Source organism: Hydractinia symbiolongicarpus, chromosome 10, assembly GCF_029227915.1.
Source record: "Hydractinia symbiolongicarpus strain clone_291-10 chromosome 10, HSymV2.1, whole genome shotgun sequence".
Taxonomy (NCBI): Eukaryota; Metazoa; Cnidaria; class Hydrozoa; order Anthoathecata; family Hydractiniidae; genus Hydractinia; species Hydractinia symbiolongicarpus.
In genome coordinates, this window is record NC_079884.1 from 28,933,032 (window position 1) to 28,955,571 (window position 22,540).

The window sequence follows — 22,540 nt, forward strand, 5'->3', positions numbered from 1 at the left end:
CACTGAATAAATAGGAACAGTTCCAAAGACTACATTTCATTGACTTTCTAGCGGTATAAATCCGTTTGAGTTACAACGGTTGCGTCACACATTCGTACCAAACATGTATTTAGCGATAGTATTCGAATATTAGTAGGTTGCATCGCTTTTAACAGTGAAACGATTGACTGTGGGAATTAATTGAACTGATTCTAGAATGTGACCGTATAAATGTGATAAATGAGCCAATTGGTTTCCAAGGAATAACTTAATTTGACATGATTTCTGGAATTCAGGGATTACATTAGCCTCGCTGGTAGCGCTTTATTTAAAAATTTAGATAAATAAGCCTTTTCTTACTGTGTGACCAATCCTGGCCGTTAGCACGCGCTGAATAAATAGGAACAGTTCCAAAGACTACATTTCATTGACTTTCTAACGGTGTCAATCCGTTTGCGTAACAACGGTTGCGTTACATATTCGTACCAACATGTATTTAGTGATTTTCTTCCGATATTACTAAGTTGAATTGCTTCTAACTGTGAAAGGATTGACTGTGTGAATAAATAGAACTGATTCTGGACTGTGACCTTATAAATGTGATAAATGAGCCAATTGGTCTCCAAGGAATTACATTCTTCTTAATTTGACATGATTGCCGGAATTCATCGATTACATTAGGCTCTGTGGTAGCGCTTTATTTAAAAATTTAGATAAATAAGTCTTTTCTTACTGTGGGACCAATCCTGGCCGTTAGCACGCGCTGAATAAATAGGAACAGTTTCAATAACTACCTTTCATTGACTTTTTAGCGGCATAATTTCGTTTGAATTACAACGGTTGCGTCACATATTCGTACCAACATGTATTTAGCGATAGTATTCGGATATTACTAGGTTGCATCGCTTTTAACAGTGAAACGATTGACCGTGGGACTTAATTGAACTGATTCTGGACTGTGACCTTATAAATGTGATAAATGAGCCAATTGGACTCCATAGAATAACATTCTTCTTAATTCGACATGATTTCTGGAATTCAGCGAGTACACGAGGCCCTGTGGTAGCTCTTTTTTTGAAAATTTAGATAAATAAATCATTTTTTACTGTGGGACCAATCCTAGTCCTTAGTTCGCGCTGAAGAAATACAGACAGTTGCAAAAACTACTTTTCATTGACTTTCTAACGGGGTCAATCCGTTTGAGTTACAACGGTTGCGTCACATATTCGTACCAACATGTATTTAAAGGATTTCTTCCGATATTACTAAGTTGTATTGCTTTTAACAGTAAAACGATTGACTGTGGGAATTAATTGAACTGATTCTAGAATGTGACCGCATAAATGTGTTAAATGAGCCAATTGGTTTCCAAGGAATAACATTTTTCTTAATTTGACATGATTGCTGGAATTCAGCGATTACATTAGGCTCTGTGGTAGCGCTTTATATAAAAATTTAGATAAATAAGTCTTTTCTTACTGTGGGACCAATCCTGGCCGTTAGTACGCGCTGAATAAATAGGAATAGTTTCAAATACTACATTTCATTGACTTTCTAGAGGCATAATTTCGTTTGAATTACAACGGTTGCGTCACATATTCGTACCAACATGTATTTAGCGATAGTATTCGGATATTACTAGGTTGTATTGCATTTAACATTGAAACGATTGACTGTGGGAATTAATAGAACTGATTATGGACTGTGACCTTATAAGTGTGATAAATGAGCTAATTGATGTCCAAAGAATAACATTCTTCTTAATTTGACATGATTGCTGGAATTCAGCGATTACATTAGGCTCTGTGGTAGCGCTTTATTTAAAAATTTAGATAAAAAAGTCTTTCCTTGCTGTGGGACCAATCCAGGCCGTTAGCACGCGCTGAATAAATAGGAACAGTTCCAAAGACTGCATTTCATTAACTTTCTAGCGGTATAAGTCCATTTGAGTTACAACGGTTCTGTCTTATATTCGTACCAACATGTATTTAGCGATAGTATTCGGATATTACTAGGTTGCATCGCTTTTAACAGTGAAACGATTGACCGTGGGACTTAATTGAACTGATTCTGGACTGTGACCTTATAAATGTGATAAATGAGCCAATTGGACTCCAAGGAATAACATTCTTCTTAATTCGACATGATTTCTGGAATTCAGCGAGTACACTAGGTCCTGTGGTAGCTCTTTTTTTAAGAATTTAGATAAATAAATCATTTTTTACTGTGGGACCAATCCTAGTCGTTAGTTTGCGCTGAAGAAATACAGACAGTTGCAAAAACTACATTTCATTGACTTTCTAACGGGGTCAATCCGTTTGAATTACAACGGTTGCGTCACATATTCGTACCAACATGTATTTAGTGGATTTCTTCCGATATTACTAAGTTGAATTGCTTTTAACAGTGAAACGATTGACTGTGGGAATTAATTGAACTGATTCTAGAATGTGACCGTATAAATGTGATAAATGAGCCAATTGGTTTCCAAGGAATAACATTTTTCTTAATTTGACATGATTGCTGGAATTCAGGGATTACATTAGCCTCGCTGGTAGCACTTTATTTAAAAATTTAGATAAATAAGTCTTTCCTTACTGTGGGACCAATCCTGGCCGTTAGCACGCGCTCAATAAATAGGAACAGTTTTAAAGACTACATTTCATTGACTTTCTAGCGGTATAAATCCGTTTGAGTTACAACGGTTGCGTCACATATTCGTACCAACATGTATTTAGCGATGGTGTTCGGATATTACTAGGTTGTATTGTATTTAACATTGAAGCGATTGACTGTGGGAATTAATAGAACTGATTATGGACTGTAACCTTATAAATGTGATAAATGAGCCAATTGATGTCCAAAGAATAATATTCTTCTTAATTTGACATGATTGCTGGAATTCAGCGATTACATTATGGCTCTGTGGTAGCGCTTTATTTAAAAATTTAGATAAAAAAAGTCTTTCCTTGCTGTGGGACCAATCCTGGCCGTTAGCCCGCGCTGAATAAATAGGAACAGTTCCAAAGACTGCATTTCATTGACTTTCTAGCGGTATTAGTCCGTTTGAGTTACAACGGTTCTGTCTTATATTCGTACCAACATGTATTTAGCGATAGTATTCGGATATTACTAGGTTGCATCGCTTTTAACAGTGAAACGCTTGACTGTGGGACTTAATTGAACTGATTTTGGACTTTGACCTTGTAAATGTGATAAATGAGCCAGTTTGACTACAAGAAATAACGTTTTCCTTAATTTGACATGATTGCTGGAACTCAGCGATTACACTGGGCACTGTGGTAGCGCTTTATTAAAAAATTAAGATAAACAAGTCATTTTTTACTGAGGGACCAATCCTAGCCGTTAGCTCGCGCTGAAAAAATAGAGACAATTTCAAATACTAAATTTAATTGACTTTCTAACGCTGTCAATCCGTTTGCGTAACAACGGTTGCGTTACATATTCGTACCAACATGTATTTAGTGATTTTCTTCCGATATTACTAAGTTGTATTGCTTCTAACAGTGAAAGGATTGACTGTGTGAATAAATAGAACTGTTTCTGCACTGTGACCTTATAAATGTGATAAATGAGCCAATTGGTCTCCAAGGAATTACATTCTTCTTAATTTGACATGATTGCCGGAATTCATCGATTACATTAGGCTCTGTGGTAGCGTTTTATTTAAAAATTTAGATAAATAAGTCTTTCCTTACTGTGGGACCAATCTTGGCCGTTAGCACGCGCTGAATAAATAGGAACAGTTCCAAAGACTACATTTCATTGACATTCTAGCGGTATAAATCCGTTTGAGTTACAACGGTTGCGTCACATATTCGTACCAACATGTATTTAGCGATAGTATTCGGATATTACTAGGTTGTATTGCTTTTAACATTGAAACGATTGACTGTGGGAATTAATAGAACTGATTCTGGACTGTGACTTTATAAATGTTATAAATGAGCCAATTGGTGTCCAAAGAATAACATTCTTCTTAATTTGACATGATTGCTGGAATTCAGCGATTACACTGGGCGCTGTGGTAGCGCTTTATATAAAAATTAAGATAAACAAGTCATTTTTTACTGTGGGACCAATCCTAGCCGTTAGCTCGCGCTGAAGAAATAGAGACAGTTTCAAATAATAAATTTCATTGACTTTCTAACGGTGTCAATCCGTTTGAGTTACAACGGTTGCGTTACTTATTCGTACCAACATGTATTTAGTGATTTTCTTCCGATATTACTAAGTTGTATTGCTTTTAACAGTGAAACGATTGACTGTGGGAATTAATTGAACTGATTCTAGAATGTGACCGTATAAATGTGATAAATGAGCCAATTGGTTTCCAAGGAATAACTTAATTTGACATGATTGCTGGAATTCAGGGATTACATTAGCCTCGCTGGTAGCGCCTTATTTAAAAATTTAGATAAATAAGCCTTTCCTTACTGTGGGACCAATCCTGGCCGTTAGCACGCACTGAATAAATAGGAACAGTTCCAAAGACTACATTTCATTGACTTTCTAGCGGTATAAATCCGTTTGAGTTACAACGGTTGCGTCACACATTCGTACCAACATGTATTTAGCCATAGTATTCGAATATTACTAGGTTGCATCGCTTTTAACAGTGAAACGATTGACTGTGGGAATTAATTGAACTGATTCTAGAATGTGACCGTATAAATGTGATAAATGAGCCAATTGGTTTCCAAGGAATAACTTAATTTGACATGATTGCTGGAATTCAGGGATTACATTAGCCTCGCTGGTAGCGCCTTATTTAAAAATTTAGATAAATAAGCCTTTCCTTACTGTGTGACCAATCCTGGCCGTTAGCACGCGCTGAATAAATAGGAACAGTTCCAAAGACTACATTTCATTGACTTTCTAACGGTGTCAATCCGTTTCCGTAACAACAGTTGCGTTACATATTCGTACCAACATGTATTTAGTGATTTTCTTCCGATATTTCTAAGTTGAATTGCTTCTAACAGTGAAAGGATTGACTGTGTGAATAAATAGAACTGATTCTGGACTGTGACCTTATAAATGTGATAAATGAGCCAATTGGTCTCCAAGGAATTACATTCTTCTTAATTTGACATGATTGCCGGAATTCATCGATTACATTAGGCTCTGTGGTAGCGCTTTATTTAAAAATTTAGATAAATAAGTCTTTTCTTACTGTGGGACCAATCCTGGCCGTTAGCACGCGCTGAATAAATAGGAACAGTTTCAATAACTACATTTCATTGACTTTTTAGCGGCATAATTTTGTTTGAATTACAACGGTTGCGTCACATATTCGTACCAACATGTATTTAGCGATAGTATTCGGATATTACTAGGTTGTATTGCATTTAACATTGAAACGATTGACTGTGGGAATTAATAGAACTGATTATGGACTGTGACCTTATAAATGTGATAAATGAGCCAATTGATGTCCAAAGAATAACATTCTTCTTAATTTGACATGATTGCTGGAATTCAGCGATTACATTAGGCTCTGTGGTAGCGCTTTATTTAAAAATTTAGATAAAAAAGTCTTTCCTTGCTGTGGGACCAATCTTTGCCGTTAGCACGCGCTGAATAAATAGGAACAGTTCCAAAGACTGCATTTCATTGACTTTCTAGCGGTATAAGTCCGTTTGAGTTACAACGGTTCTGTCTTATATTCGTACCAACATGTATTTAGCGATAGTATTCGGATATTACTAGGTTGCATCGCTTTTAACAGTGAAACGATTGACCGTGGGACTTAATTGAACTGATTCTGGACTGTGACCTTATAAATGTGATAAATGAGCCAATTGGACTCCAAGGAATAACATTCTTCTTAATTCGACATGATTTCTGGAATTCATCGAGTACACTAGGTCCTGTGGTAGCTCTTTTTTTAAAAATTTAGATGAATAAAACATTTTTTACTGTGGGACCAATCCTAGTCGTTAGTTTGCGCTGAAGAAATATAGACAGTTGCAAAAACTACATTTCATTGACTTTCTAACGGGGTCAATCCGTTTGAGTTACAACGGTTGCGTCACATATTCGTACCAACATGTACTTAGCCATAGTAATCGGATATTACTAGGTTGCACCGCTTTTAACAGTGAAACGATTGACTGTGGGAATTAATTGAACTGATTCTAGAATGTGACCGTATAAATGTGATAAATGAGCCAATTGGTTTCCAAGGAATAACATTTTTCTTAATTTGACATGATTGCTGGAATTCAGGGATTACATTAGCCTCGCTGGTAGCGCTTTATTTAAAAATTTAGATAAATAAGTCTTTCCTTACTGTGGGACCAATCCTGGCCGTTAGCACGCGCTCAATAAATAGGAACAGTTTTAAAGACTACATTTCATTGACTTTCTAGCGGTATAAATCCGTTTGAGTTACAACGGTTGCGTCACATATTCGTACCAACATGTATTTAGCGATGGTGTTCGGATATTACTAGGTTGTATTGTATTTAACATTGAAGCGATTGACTGTGGGAATTAATAGAACTGATTATGGACTGTAACCTTATAAATGTGATAAATGAGCCAATTGATGTCCAAAGAATAATATTCTTCTTAATTTGACATGATTGCTGGAATTCAGCGATTACATTATGGCTCTGTGGTAGCGCTTTATTTAAAAATTTAGATAAAAAAAGTCTTTCCTTGCTGTGGGACCAATCCTGGCCGTTAGCCCGCGCTGAATAAATAGGAACAGTTCCAAAGACTGCATTTCATTGACTTTCTAGCGGTATTAGTCCGTTTGAGTTACAACGGTTCTGTCTTATATTCGTACCAACATGTATTTAGCGATAGTATTCGGATATTACTAGGTTGCATCGCTTTTAACAGTGAAACGCTTGACTGTGGGACTTAATTGAACTGATTTTGGACTTTGACCTTGTAAATGTGATAAATGAGCCAGTTTGACTACAAGAAATAACGTTTTCCTTAATTTGACATGATTGCTGGAACTCAGCGATTACACTGGGCACTGTGGTAGCGCTTTATTAAAAAATTAAGATAAACAAGTCATTTTTTACTGAGGGACCAATCCTAGCCGTTAGCTCGCGCTGAAAAAATAGAGACAATTTCAAATACTAAATTTAATTGACTTTCTAACGCTGTCAATCCGTTTGCGTAACAACGGTTGCGTTACATATTCGTACCAACATGTATTTAGTGATTTTCTTCCGATATTACTAAGGTGTATTGCTTCTAACAGTGAAAGGATTGACTGTGTGAATAAATAGAACTGTTTCTGGACTGTGACCTTATAAATGTGATAAATGAGCCAATTGGTCTCCAAGGAATTACATTCTTCTTAATTTGACATGATTGCCGGAATTCATCGATTACATTAGGCTCTGTGGTAGCGTTTTATTTAAAAATTTAGATAAATAAGTCTTTCCTTACTGTGGGACCAATCCTGGCCGTTAGCACGCGCTGAAGAAATAGAGACAGTTTCAAATAATAAATTTCATTGACTTTCTAACGGTGTCAATCCGTTTGAGTTACAACGGTTGCGTTACTTATTAGTACCAACATGTATTTAGTGATTTTCTTCCGATATTACTAAGTTGTATTGCTTTTAACAGTGAAACGATTGACTGTGGGAATTAATTGAACTGATTCTAGAATGTGACCGTATAAATGTGATAAATGAGCCAATTGGTTTCCAAGGAATAACATTTTTCTTAATTTGACATGATTGCCGGAATTCATCGATTACATTAGGCTCTGTGGTAGCGTTTTATTTCAAAATTTAGATAAATAAGTCTTTCCTTACTGTGGGACCAATCCTGGCCGTTAGCACGCGCTGAATAAATAGGAACAGTTCCAAAGACTACATTTCATTGACATTCTAGCGGTATAAATCCGTTTGAGTTACAACGGTTGCGTCACATATTCGTACCAACATGTATTTAGCGATAGTATTCGGATATTACTAGGTTGTATTGCTTTTAACATTGAAACGATTGACTGTGGGAATTAATAGAACTGATTCTGGACTGTGACCTTATAAATGTTATAAATGAGCCAATTGGTGTCCAAAGAATAACATTCTTCTTAATTTGACATGATTGCTGGAATTCAGCGATTACACTGGGCGCTGTGGTAGCGCTTTATATAAAAATTAAGATAAACAAGTCATTTTTTACTGTGGGACCAATCCTAGCCGTTAGCTCGCGCTGAAGAAATAGAGACAGTTTCAAATAATAAATTTCATTGACTTTCTAACGGTGTCAATCCGTTTGAGTTACAACGGTTGCGTTACTTATTCGTACCAACATGTATTAAGTGATTTTCTTCCGATATTACTAAGTTGTATTGCTTTTAACAGTGAAACGATTGACTGTGGGAATTAATTGAACTGATTCTAGAATGTGACCGTATAAATGTGAGAAATGAGCCAATTGGTTTCCAAGGAATAACATTTTTCTTAATTTGACATGATTGCCGGAATTCATCGATTACATTAGGCTCTGTGGTAGCGTTTTATTTCAAAATTTAGATAAATAAGTCTTTTCTTAATGTGGGACCAATCCTGGCCGTTAGCACGCACTGAATAAATAGGAACAGTTCCAAAGATTACATTTCATTGACTTTCTAGCGGTATAAATCCGTTTGAGTTACAACGGTTGCGTCACACATTCGTACCAACATGTATTTAGCCATAGTATTCGAATATTACTAGGTTGCATCGCTTTTAACAGTGAAACGATTGACTGTGGGAATTAATTGAACTGATTCTAGAATGTGACCGTATAAATGTGATAAATGAGCCAATTGGTTTCCAAGGAATAACTTAATTTGACATGATTGCTGGAATTCAGGGATTACATTAGCCTCGCTGGTAGCGCTTTATTTAAAAATTTAGATAAATAAGCCTTTCCTTACTGTGTGACCAATCCTGGCCGTTAGCACGCGCTGAATAAATAGGAACAGTTCCAAAGACTACATTTCATTGACTTTCTAACGGTGTCAATCCGTTTCCGTAACAACAGTTGCCTTACATATTCGTACCAACATGTATTTAGTGATTTTCTTCCGATATTTCTAAGTTGAATTGCTTCTAACAGTGAAAGGATTGACTGTGTGAATAAATAGAACTGATTCTGGACTGTGACCTTATAAATGTGATAAATGAGCCAATTGGTCTCCAAGGAATTACATTCTTCTTAATTTGACATGATTGCCGGAATTCATCGATTACATTAGGCTCTGTGGTAGCGCTTTATTTAAAAATTTAGATAAATAAGTCTTTTCTTACTGTGGGACCAATCCTGGCCGTTAGCACGCGCTGAATAAATAGGAACAGTTTCAATAACTACATTTCATTGACTTTTTAGCGGCATAATTTCGTTTGAATTACAACGGTTGCGTCACATATTCGTACCAACATGTATTTAGCGATATTATTCGGATATTACTAGGTTGTATTGCATTTAACATTGAAACGATTGACTGTGGGAATTAATAGAACTGATTATGGACTGTGACCTTATAAATGTGATAAATGAGCCAATTGATGTCCAAAGAATAACATTCTTCTTAATTTGACATGATTGCTGGAATTCAGCGATTACATTAGGCTCTGTGGTAGCCCTTTATTTAAAAATTTAGATAAAAAAGTCTTTCCTTGCTGTGGGACCAATCCTTGCCGTTAGCACGCGCTGAATAAATAGGAACAGTTCCAAAGACTGCATTTCATTGACTTTCTAGCGGTATAAGTCCGTTTGAGTTACAACGGTTCTGTCTTATATTCGTACCAACATGTATTTAGCGATAGTATTCGGATATTACTAGGTTGCATCGCTTTTAACAGTGAAACGATTGACCGTGGGACTTAATTGAACTGATTCTGGACTGTGACCTTATAAATGTGATAAATGAGCCAATTGGACTCCAAGGAATAACATTCTTCTTAATTCGACATGATTTCTGGAATTCATCGAGTACACTAGGTCCTGTGGTAACTCTTTTTTTAAAAATTTAGATAAATAAAACATTTTTTACTGTGGGACCAATCCTAGTCGTTAGTTTGCGCTGAAGAAATATAGACAGTTGCAAAAACTACATTTCATTGACTTTCTAACGGGGTCAATCCGTTTGAGTTACAACGGTTGCGTCACATATTCGTACCAACATGTATTTAGCGATAGTGTTCGGATATTACTTGGTTGTATTGCATTTAACATTGAAGCGATTGACTGTGGGAATTATTAGAACTGATTATGGACTGTAACCTTATAAATGTGATAAATGAGCCAATTGATGTCCAAAGAATAATATTCTTCTTAATTTGACATGATTGCTGGAATTCAGCGATTACATTAGGCTCTGTGGTAGCGCTTTATTTAAAAATTCAGATAAAAAAGTATTTCCTTGCTGTGGGACCAATCCTGGCCGTTAGCACGCCCTGAATAAATAGGAACAGTTCCAAAGACTGCATTTCATTGACTTTTTAGCGGTATAAGTCCATTTGAGTTACAACGGTTCTGTCTTATATTCGTACCAACATGTATTTAGCGATAGTATTCGGATATTACTAGGTTGCATCGCTTTTAACAGTGAAACGCTTGACTGTGGGACTTAATTGAACTGATTTTGGACTTTGACCTTGTAAATGTGATAAATGAGCCAGTTTGACTACAAGAAATAACATTTTCCTTAATTTGACATGATTGCTGGAACTCAGCGATTACACTGGGCACTGTGGTAGCGCTTTATTAAAAAATTAAGATAAACAAGTCTTTTTTTACTGTGGGACCAATCCTAGCCGTTAGCTCGCGCTGAAGAAATAGAGACAGTTTCAAATACTAAATTTCATTAACTTTCTAACGCTGTCAATCCGTTTGAGTTACAACGGTTGCGTTACATATTCGTACCAACATGTATTTAGTGATTTTCTTCCGATATTACTAAGTGGTATTGCTTTTAACAGTGAAAAGATTGACTGTGGGAATTAATAGAACTGATTCTGGACTTTGACCTTATAAATATGATAAATGAGCCAATTGGTCTCCAAGGAATAACATTCTTCTTAATTTGACATGATTCCCGGAATTCATCGATTAAATTAGGCTCTGTGGTAGCGTTTTACTTAAAAATTTAGATAAATAAGCCTTTTCTTACTGTGGGACCAATCCTGGCCGTTAGCACGCACTGAATAAATAGGAACAGTTCCAAAGACTACATTTCATTGACTTTCTAGCGGTATAAATCCGTTTGAGTTACAACGGTTGTGTCACACATTCGTACCAACATGTATTTAGCGATAGTATTTGGATATTACTAGGTTGCATCGCTTTTAACAGTGAAACGATTGACTGTGGGAATTAATTGAACTGATTCTAGAATGTGACCGTATAAATGTGATAAATGAGCCAATTGGTTTCCAAGGAATAACTTAATTTGACCTGATTGCTGGAATTCATGGATTGCATTAGCCTCGCTGGTAGCGCTTTATTTAAAAATTTAGATAAATAAGTCTTTCCTTACTGTGGGACCAATCCTAACCGTTAGCACGCGCTGAATAAATAGAAACAGTTCCAAAGACTACATTTCATTGACTTTCTAACGGTGTCAATCCGTTTGCGTAACAACGGTTGCGTTACATATTCGTACCAACATGTATTTAGTGATTTTCTTCCGATATTACTAAGTTGTATTGCTTCTAACAGTGAAAGGATTGACTGTGTGAATAAATAGAACTGTTTCTGGACTGTGACCTTATAAATGTGATAAATGAGCCAATTGGTCTCCAAGGAATTACATTCTTCTTAATTTGACATGATTGCCGGAATTCATCGATTACATTAGGCTCTGTGGTAGCACTTTATTTAAAAATTTAGACAAATAAGTCTTTTCTTACTGTGGGACCAATCCTGGCCGTTAGCACGCGCTGAGTAAATAGGAACAGTTTTAAATACTACATTTCATTGAATTTCTAGCGGCATAATTCCGTTTGAATTACAACGGTTGCGTCACATATTCGTACCAACATGTACTTAGCGATAGTATTCGGATATTACTAGGTTGCATCGCTTTTAACAGTGAAACGATTGACCGTGGGACTTAATTGAACTGATTCTGGACTGTGACCTTATAAATGTGATAAATGAGCCAATTGGACTCCAAGGAATAACATTCTTCTTAATTAGACATGATTTCTGGAATTCAGCGAGTACACTAGGCCCTGTGGTAGATTTTTTTTAAAAATTTAGATAAATAAATCATTTTTTACTGCTGGACCAATCCTAGTCGTTAGTTCGCGCTGAAGAAATACAGACAGTTGCAAAAACTACATTTCATTGACTTTCTAACGGGGTCAATTCGTTTGAGTTACAACGGTTGCGTCACATATTCGTACCAACATGTATTTAGTGGATTTCTTCCGATATTACTAAGTTGTATTGCTTTTAACAGTGAAACGATTGACTGTGGGAATTAATTAAACTGATTCTGGACTTTGACCTTATAAATATGATAAATGAGCCAATTGGTCTCCAAAGAATAACATTCTTCTTAATTTGACATGATTCCCGGAATTCATCGATTACATTAGGCTCTGTGGTAGCGTTTTATTTAAAAATTTAGATTAATAAGCCTTTTCTTACTGTGGGACCAATCCTGGCCGTTAGCACGCACTGAATAAATAGGAACAGTTCCAAAGACTACATTTCATTGACTTTCTAGCGGTATAAATCCGTTTGAGTTAAAACGGTTGTGTCACACATTCGTACCAACATGTATTTAGCGATAGTATTTGGATATTACTAGGTTGCATCGCTTTTAACAGTGAAACGATTGACTGTGGGAATTAATTGAACTGATTCTAGAATGTGACCGTATAAATGTGATAAATGAGCCAATTGGTTTCCAAGGAATAACTTAATTTGACATGATTGCTGGAATTCATGGATTGCATTAGCCTCGCTGGTAGCGCTTTATTAAAAAATTTAGATAAATAAGTCTTTCCTTACTGTGGGACCAATCCTGGCCGTTAGCACGCGCTGAATAAATAGGAACAGTTCCAAAGACTACATTTCATTGACTTTCTAACGGTGTCAATCCGTTTGCGTAACAACGGTTGCGTTACATATTCGTACCAACATGTATTTAGTGATTTTCTTCCGATATTACTAAGTTGTATTGCTTCTAACAGTGAAAGGATTGACTGTGTGAATAAATAGAACTGTTTCTGGACTGTGACCTTATAAATGTGATAAATGAGCCAATTGGTCTCCAAGGAATTACATTCTTCTTAATTTGACATGATTGCCGGAATTCATCGATTACATTAGGCTCTGTGGTAGCGCTTTATTTAAAAATTTAGACAAATAAGTCTTTTCTTACTGTGGGACCAATCCTGGCCGTTAGCACGCGCTGAGTAAATAGGAACAGTTTCAAATACTACATTTCATTGACTTTCTAGCAGCATAATTCCGTTTGAATTACAACGGTTGCGTCACATATTCGTACCAACATGTACTTAGCGATAGTATTCGGATATTACTAGGTTGCATCGCTTTTAACAGTGAAACGATTGACCGTGGGACTTAATTGAACTGATTCTGGACTGTGACCTTATAAATGTGATAAATGAGCCAATTGGACTCCAAGGAATAACATTCTTCTTAAATCGACATGATTTCTGGAATTCAGCGAGTGCACTAGGCCCTGTGGTAGATTTTTTTTAAAAAATTTAGATATATAAATCATTTTTTACTGTGGGACCAATCCTAGTCGTTAGTTCGCGCTGAAGAAATACAGACAGTTGCAAAAACTACATTTCATTGACTTTCTAACGGGGTCAATCCGTTTGAGTTACAACGGTTGCGTCACATATTCGTACCAACATGTATTTAGTGGATTTCTTCCGATATTACTAAGTTGTATTGCTTTTAACAGTGAAACGATTGACTGTGGGAATTAATTGAACTGATTCTAGAATGTGACCGTATAAATGTGATAAATGAGCCAATTGGTTTCCAAGGAATAACATTTTTTTAATTTGACATGATTGCTGGAATTCAGGGATTACATTAGCCTCGCTAGTAGCGCTTTATTTAAAAATTTAGATAAATAAGTCTTTCCTTACTGTGGGACCAATCCTGCCCGTTAGCACGCGCTGAATAAATAGGAACAGTTCCAAAGACTACATTTCATTGACATTCTAGCGGTATAAATCCGTTTGAGTTACAACGGTTGCGTCACATATTCGTACCAACATGTATTTAGTGGATTTCTTCCGATATTACTAAGTTGTATTGCTTTTAACAGTGAAACGATTGACTGTGGGAATTAATTGAACTGATTCTAGAATGTGACCGTATAAATGTGATAAATGAGCCAATTGGTTTCCAAGGAATAACATTTTTTTAATTTGACATGATTGCTGGAATTCAGGGATTACATTAGCCTCGCTAGTAGCGCTTTATTTAAAAATTTAGATAAATAAGTCTTTCCTTACTGTGGGACCAATCCTGCCCGTTAGCACGCGCTGAATAAATAGGAACAGTTCCAAAGACTACATTTCATTGACATTCTAGCGGTATAAATCCGTTTGAGTTACAACGGTTGCGTCACATATTCGTACCAACATGTATTTAGCGATAGTATTCGGATATTACTAGGTTGTATTGCTTTTAACATAGAAACGATTGACTGTGGGAATAAATAGAACTGATTCTGGACTGTGACCTTATAAATGTGATAAATGAGCCAATTGGTGTCCAAAGAATAACATTCTTCTTAATTTGACATGATTGCTGGTATTCAGCGATTACATTAGGCTCTGTGGTAGCGCTTTTATTAAAAATTTAGATAAAAAAGTCTTTCCTTGCTGTGGGACCAATCCTGGCCGTTAGCACGCGCTGAATAAATAGGAACAGTTCCAAAGACTGCATTTCATTGACTTTCTAGCGGTATAAGTCCGTTTGAGTTACAACGGTTCTGTCTTATATTCGTACCAACATGTATTTAGCGATAGTATTCGGATATTACTAGGTTGCATCGCTTTTAACAGTGAAACGCTTGACTGTGGGACTTAATTGAACTGATTTTGGACTTTGACCTTGTAAATGTGATAAATGAGCCAGTTTGACTACAAGAAATAACATTTTTATTAATTTGACATGATTGCTGGAACTCAGCGATTACACTGGGCACTGTGGTAGCGCTTTATTTAAAAATTAAGATAAACAAGTTATTTTTTACTGTGTGACCAATCCTAGCCGTTAGCTCGCGCTGAAGAAATAGAGACAGCTTCAAATAATAAATTTCATTGACTTTCTAACGGTGTCAATCCGTTTGAGTTACAACGGTTGCGTTACATATTCCTACCAACATGTATTTAGTGATTTTCTGCCGATATTACTAAGTTGTATTGCTTTTAACAGTGAAATGATTGACTGTGGGAATTAATTAAACTGATTTTGGACTTTGACTTTATGAATGTGATAAATAAGCCAGTTTGACTACATGAAATAACATTTTTCTTAATTTGACATGATTGCTGGAACTCAGCGATTACACTGGGCGCTGTGGTAGCGATTCATTTAAAAATTAAGATAAAAAATTCAGTTTTTACAGTGGGACCAATCTTAGCCGTTAGCTCGCGCTGAAAAAATAGAGACAGTTCCAAAGACTACATTTCATTGACTTTCTAACGGTGTCAATCCGTTTGCGTAACAACGGTTGCGTTACATATTCGTACCAACATGTATTTAGTGATTTTCTTCCGATATTACTAAGTTGTATTGCTTCTAACAGTAAAAGGATTGACTGTGTGAATAAATAGAACTGTTTCTGGACTGTGACCTTATAATTGTGATAAATGAGCCAATTGGTCTCCAAGGAATTACATTCTTCTTAATTTGACATGATTGCCGGAATTCATCGATTACATTAGGCTCTGTGGTAGCGCTTTATTTAAAAATTTAGACAAATAAGCCTTTTCTTACTGTGGGACCAATCCTGGCCGTTAGCACGCGCTGAGTAAATAGGAACAGTTTCAAATACTACATTTCATTGACTTTCTAGCGGCATAATTCCGTTTGAATTACAACGGTTGCGTCACATATTCGCACCCATATGTACTTAGCGATAGTATTCGGATATTACTAGGTTGCATCGCTTTTAACAGAGAAACGATTGACCGTGGGACTTAATTGAACTGATTCTAGACTGTGACCTTATAAATGTGATAAATGAGCCAATTGGTTTCCAAGGAATAACATTTTTCTTAATTTGACATGATTGCTGGAATTCAGGGATTACACTAGGCCCTGTGGTAGCTCTTTTTTTAAAAACTTATATAAATAAATCATTTTTTACTGTGGGACCAATCCTAGTCGTTAGTTTGCGCTGAAGAAAAATTACAACAGTTGCAAAAACTACATTTCAATGACTTTCTAACGGGGTCAATCCGTTTGAGTTACAACGGTTGCGTCACATATTCGTACCAACATGTATATAGTGGATTTCTTCCGATATTACTAAGTTGTATTGCTTTTAACAGTGAAACGATTGACTGTGGGAATTAATTGAACTGATTCTAGAATGTGACCGTATAAATGTGATAAATGAGCCAATTGGTTTGCAAGGAACAGCATTTTTCTTAATTTGACATGATTGCTGGAATTCAGGGATTACATTAGCCTCGCTGGTAGCGCTTTATTTAAAAATTTAGGTAAAAAAGTCTTTCCTTACTGTAGGACCAATCCTGGCCGTTAGCACGCGCTGAATAAATAGGAACAGTTCCAAAGACTACATTTCATTGACTTTCTAGCGGTATAAATCCGTTTGAGTTACAACGGTTGCGTCATATATTCGTACCAACATGTATTTAGCGATAGTATTCGGATATTACTAGGTTGTATTGCATTTATCATTGAAACGATTGACTGTGGGAATTAATAGAACTGATTATGGACTGTAACCTTATAAATGTGATAAATAAGCCAATTGATGTCCAAAGAATAACATTCTTCTTAATTTGACATGATTTCTGGAATTCAGCGATTACATTAGGCTCTGTGGTAGCGCTTTATTTAAAAATTTAGATAAAAAAGTCTTTCCTTGCTGTGGGTCCAATCCTGGCCCTTAGCACGCGCTGAATAAATAGGAACAGTTCCAAAGACTGCATTTCATTGACTTTCTAGCGGTATAAGTCCGTTTGAGTTACAACGGTTCTGTCTTATATTCGTACCAACATGTATTTAGCGATAGTATTCGGATATTACTAGGTTGCATCGCTTTTAACAGTGAAACGATTGACTGTGGGAATTAATTGAACTGATTCTGGACTTTGACCTTGTAAATGTGGTAAATGAGCCAATTGGTTTCCAAGGAATAACTTAATTTGACATGATTGCTGGAATTCAGAGATTACATTAGCCTCGCTGGTAGCGCTTTATTTAAAAATTTAGATAAATAAGTCTTTCCTTACTGTGGGACCAATCCTGGCCGTTAGCACGCGCTGAATAAATAGGAACAGTTCCAAAGACTACATTTCATTGACTTTCTAACGGTGTCAATCCGTTTGCATAACAACGGTTGCGTTACATATTCGTACCAACATGTATTTAGTGATTTTCTTCCGATATTACTAAGTTGTATTGCTTCTAACAGTGAAAGGATTGACTGTGTGAATAAATAGAACTGTTTCTGGACTGTGACCTTATAAATGTGATAAATGAGCCAATTGGTCTCCAAGGAATTACATTCTTCTTAATTTGACATGATTGCCGGAATTCATCGATTACATTAGGCTCTGTGGTAGCGCTTTATTTAAAAATTTAGACAAATAAGTCTTTTCTTACTGTGGGACCAATCCTGGGCGTTAGCGCGCGCTGAATAAAAAGGAACAGTTTCAAATACTACATTTCATTGACTTTCTAGCGGTATAAATCCGTTTGAGTTACAACGGTTGCGTCACACATTCGTACCAACATGTATTTAGCGATAGTATTTGGATATTGCTAGGTTGCATCGCTTTTAACAGTGAAACGATTGACTGTGGGAATTAATTGAACTGATTCTAGAATGTGACCGTATAAATGTGATAAATGAGCCAATTGGTTTCCAAGGAATTACATTCTTCTTAATTTGACATGATTGCCGGAATTCATCGATTACATTAGCCTCGCTGGTAGCGCTTTATTTAAAAATTTAGATAAATAAGTCTTTCCTTACTGTGGGACCAATCCTGGCTGTTAGCACGCGCTAAATAAATAGGAACAGTTCCAAAGACTACATTTCATTGACTTTCTAGCGGTATAAATCCGTTTGAGTTACAACGGTTGCGTCACATATTCGTACCAACATGTATTTAGCGATAGTATTCGGATATTTCTAGGTTGTATTGCTTTTAACATTGAAACGATTGACTGTGGGAATTAATAGAACTGATTCTGGACTTTGACTTTATAAATATGATAAATGAGCCAATTGGTCTCCAAGGAATAACATTCTTCTTAATTTGACATGATTGCCGGAATTCATCGATTACATTAGGCTCTGTGGTATCGTTTTATTTAAAAATTTAGATAAATAAGTCTTTTCTTACTGTGGGACCAATCCTGGCCGTTAGCACGCACTGAATAAATAGGAACAGTTCCAAAGACTACATTTCATTGACTTTCTAGCGGTATAAATCTGTTTGAGTTACAACGGTTGCGTCACACATTCGTATCAACATGTATTTTGCGATAGTATTCGGATATTACTAGGTTGCATCGCTTTTAACAGTGAAACGCTTGACTGTGGGACTTAATTGAACTGATTTTGGACTTTGACTTTATGAATGTGATAAATGAGCCAGTTTGACTACATGAAATAACATTTTTCTTAATTTGACATGATTGCTGGAACTCAGCGATTACACTGGGCGTTTCATTTAAAAACTAAGATAAAAAATTCAGTTTTTACAGTGGGACCATTCTTAGCCGTCAGCTCGCGCTGAAGAAATAGAGACGGTTTCAAAAACTGCATTTCATTGACTTTCTAGCGGTATAAATCCGTTTGAGTTACAACGGTTGCGTCATATATTCGTACCAACATGTATTTAGCGATAGTATTCGGATATTACTAGGTTGTATTGCATTTATCATTGAAACGATTGACTGTGGGAATTAATAGAACTGATTATGGACTGTAACCTTTTAAATGTGATAAATGAGACAATTGATGTCCAAAGAATAACATTCTTCTTAATTTGACATGATTGCTGGAATTCAGCGATTACATTAGGCTCTGTGGTAGCGCTTTATTTAAAAATTTAGATAAAAAAAGTCTTTCCTTGCTGTGGGACCAATCCTGGCCCTTAGCACGCGCTGAATAAATAGGAACAGTTCCAAAGACTGCATTTCATTGACTTTCTAGCGGTATAAGTCCGTTTGAGTTACAACGGGTCTGTCTTATATTCGTACCAACATGTATTTAGCGATAGTATTCGGATATTACTAGGTTGCATCGCTTTTAACAGTGAAACGATTGACTGTGGGAATTAATTGAACTGATTCTGGACTTTGACCTTGTAAATGTGATAAATGAGCCAATTGGTTTCCAAGGAATAACTTAATTTGACATGATTGCTGGAATTCAGAGATTACATTAGCCTCGCTGGTAGCGCTTTATTTAAAAATTTAGATAAATAAGTCTTTCCTTACTGTGGGACCAATCCTGGCCGTTCGCACGCGCTGAATAAGTAGGAACAGTTCCAAAGACTACATTTCATTGACTTTCTAACGGTGTCAATCCGTTTGCGTAACAACGGTTGCGTTACATATTCGTACCAACATGTACTTAGTGATTTTCTTCCGATATTACTAAGTTGTATTGCTTCTAACAGTGAAAGGATTGACTGTGTGAATAAATAGAACTGTTTCTGTACTGTGACCTTATAAATGTGATAAATGAGGCAATTGGTCTCCAAGGAATTACATTCTTCTTAATTTGACATGATTGCCGGAATTCATCGATTACATTAGGCTCTGTGGTAGCGCTTTATTTAAAAATTTAGACAAATAAGTCTTTTCTTACTGTGGGACCAATCCTGGCCGATAGCACGCGCTGAATAAATAGGAACAGTTCCAAAGATAACACTTCATTGACTTTCTAGCGGTATAAATCCGTTTGAGTTACAACGGTTGCGTCACATATTCGTACCAACATGTATTTAGCGATAGTGTTCGGATATTACTAGGTTGTATTGCATTTAACATTGAAGCGATTGACTGTGGGAATTAATAGAACTGATTTTGGACTTTGACTTTATGAATGTGATAAATGAGCCAATTGGTCTCCAAGGAATTACATTCTTCTTAATTTGACATGATTGCCGGAATTCATCGATTACATTAGCCTCGCTGGTAGCGCTTTATTTAAAAATTTAGATAAATAAGTCTTTCCTTACTGTGGGACTGTCTTATATTCGTACCAACATGTATTTAGCGATAGTATTCGGATATTACTAGGTTGCATCGCTTTTAACAGTGAAACGCTTGACTGTGGGACTTAATTGAACTGATTTTGGACTTTGACTTTATGAATGTGATAAATGAGCCAGTTTGACTACATGAAATACCATTTTTCTTAATTTGACATGATTGCTGGAAATCAGCGATTACACTGGGCGTTTCATTTAAGAACTAAGATAAAAAATTCAGTTTTTACAGTGGGACCATTCTTAGCCGTCAGCTCGCGCTGAAGAAATAGAGACAGTTTCAAAAACTACATTTCATTTACTTTCTAACGGTGTCAATCCGTTTGAGTTACAACGGTTGCGTCACATTTTCGTACCAACATGTATTTAGTAATTTTCTTCCAATATTACTAAGTTGTATCAGTGTTAACAGTGAAACGATTGTTTGTGGGACTTAATTGAACTTATTCTGGGCAGTGACCTTGTAAATGTGATAAATGAGCCAATTGGACTACAAGAACTAAAAGTCTTCTTAATTTGACATGATTGTTGGAACTCAGCGATTACACTGGGCGCTGTGGTAGAGCTTTATTTAAAAATTAAGATAAACAAGTTATTTTTTAATGTGGGACCAATCCTAGCCGTTAGCTCGCGCTGAAGAAATAGAGACAGTTTCAAATAATAAATTTCATTGACCTTCTAACGGTGTCAATCCGTTTGAGTTACATCGGTTGCGTTACATATTCCTACCAACATGTACTTAGTGATTTTCTTCCGATATTACTAAGTTGTATTGCTTTTAACAGTGAAACGATTGACCGTGGGACTTAATTGAACTGATTCTGGACTGTGACCTTATAAATGTGATAAATGAGCCAATTGGACTCCAAGGAATAACATTCTTCTTAATTCGACATGATTTCTGGAATTCAGCGAGTGCACTAGGCCCTGTGGTAGATTTTTTTTAAAAAATTTAGATAAATAAATCATTTTTTACTGTGGGACCAATCCTAGTCGTTAGTTCGCGCTGAAGAAATACAGACAGTTGCAAAAACTACATTTTATTGACTTTCTAACGGGGTCAATCCGTTTGAGTTACAACGGTTGCGTCACATATTCGTACCAACATGTATTTAGTGGATTTCTTCCGATATTACTAAGTTGTATTGCTTTTAACAGTGAAACGATTGACTGTGGGAATTAATTGAACTGATTCTAGAATGTGACCGTATAAATGTGATAAATGAGCCAATTGGTTTCCAAGGAATAACATTTTTCTTAATTTGACATGATTGCTGGAATTCAGGGATTATATTAGCCTCGCTGGTAGCGCTTTATTTAAAAATTTAGATAAATAAGTCTTTCTTTACTGTGGGACCAATCCTGGCCGTTAGCACGCGCTGAATAAATAGGAACAGTTCCATTGACTACATTTCATTGACTTTCTAGCGGTATAAATCCGTTTGAGTTACAACGGTTGCGTCATATATTCGTACCAACATGTATTTAGCGATAGTATTCGGATATTACTAGGTTGTATTGCATTTATCATTGAAACGATTGACTGTGGGAATTAATAGAACTGATTATGGACTGTAACCTTATAAATGTGATAAATGAGCCAATTGATGTCCAAAGAATAACATTCTTCTTAATTTGACATGATTGCTGGAATTCAGCGATTACATTAGGCTCTGTGGTAGCGCTTTATTAAAAAATTTAGATAAAAAAGTCTTTCCTTGCTGTGGGACCAATCCTGGCCCTTAGCACGCGCTGAATAAATAGGAACAGTTCCAAAGACTGCATTTCATTGACTTTCTAGCGGTATAAGTCCGTTTGAGTTACAACGGTTCTGTCTTATATTCGTACCAACATGTATTTAGCGATAGTATTCGGATATTACTAGGTTGCATCGCTTTTAACAGTGAAACGATTGACTGTGGGAATTAATTGAACTGATTCTGGACTTTGACCTTGTAAATGTGATAAATGAGCCAATTGGTTTCCAAGGAATAACTTAATTTGACATGATTGCTGGAATTCAGAGATTACATTAGCCTCGCTGGTAGCGCTTTATTTAAAAATTTAGATAAATAAGTCTTTCCT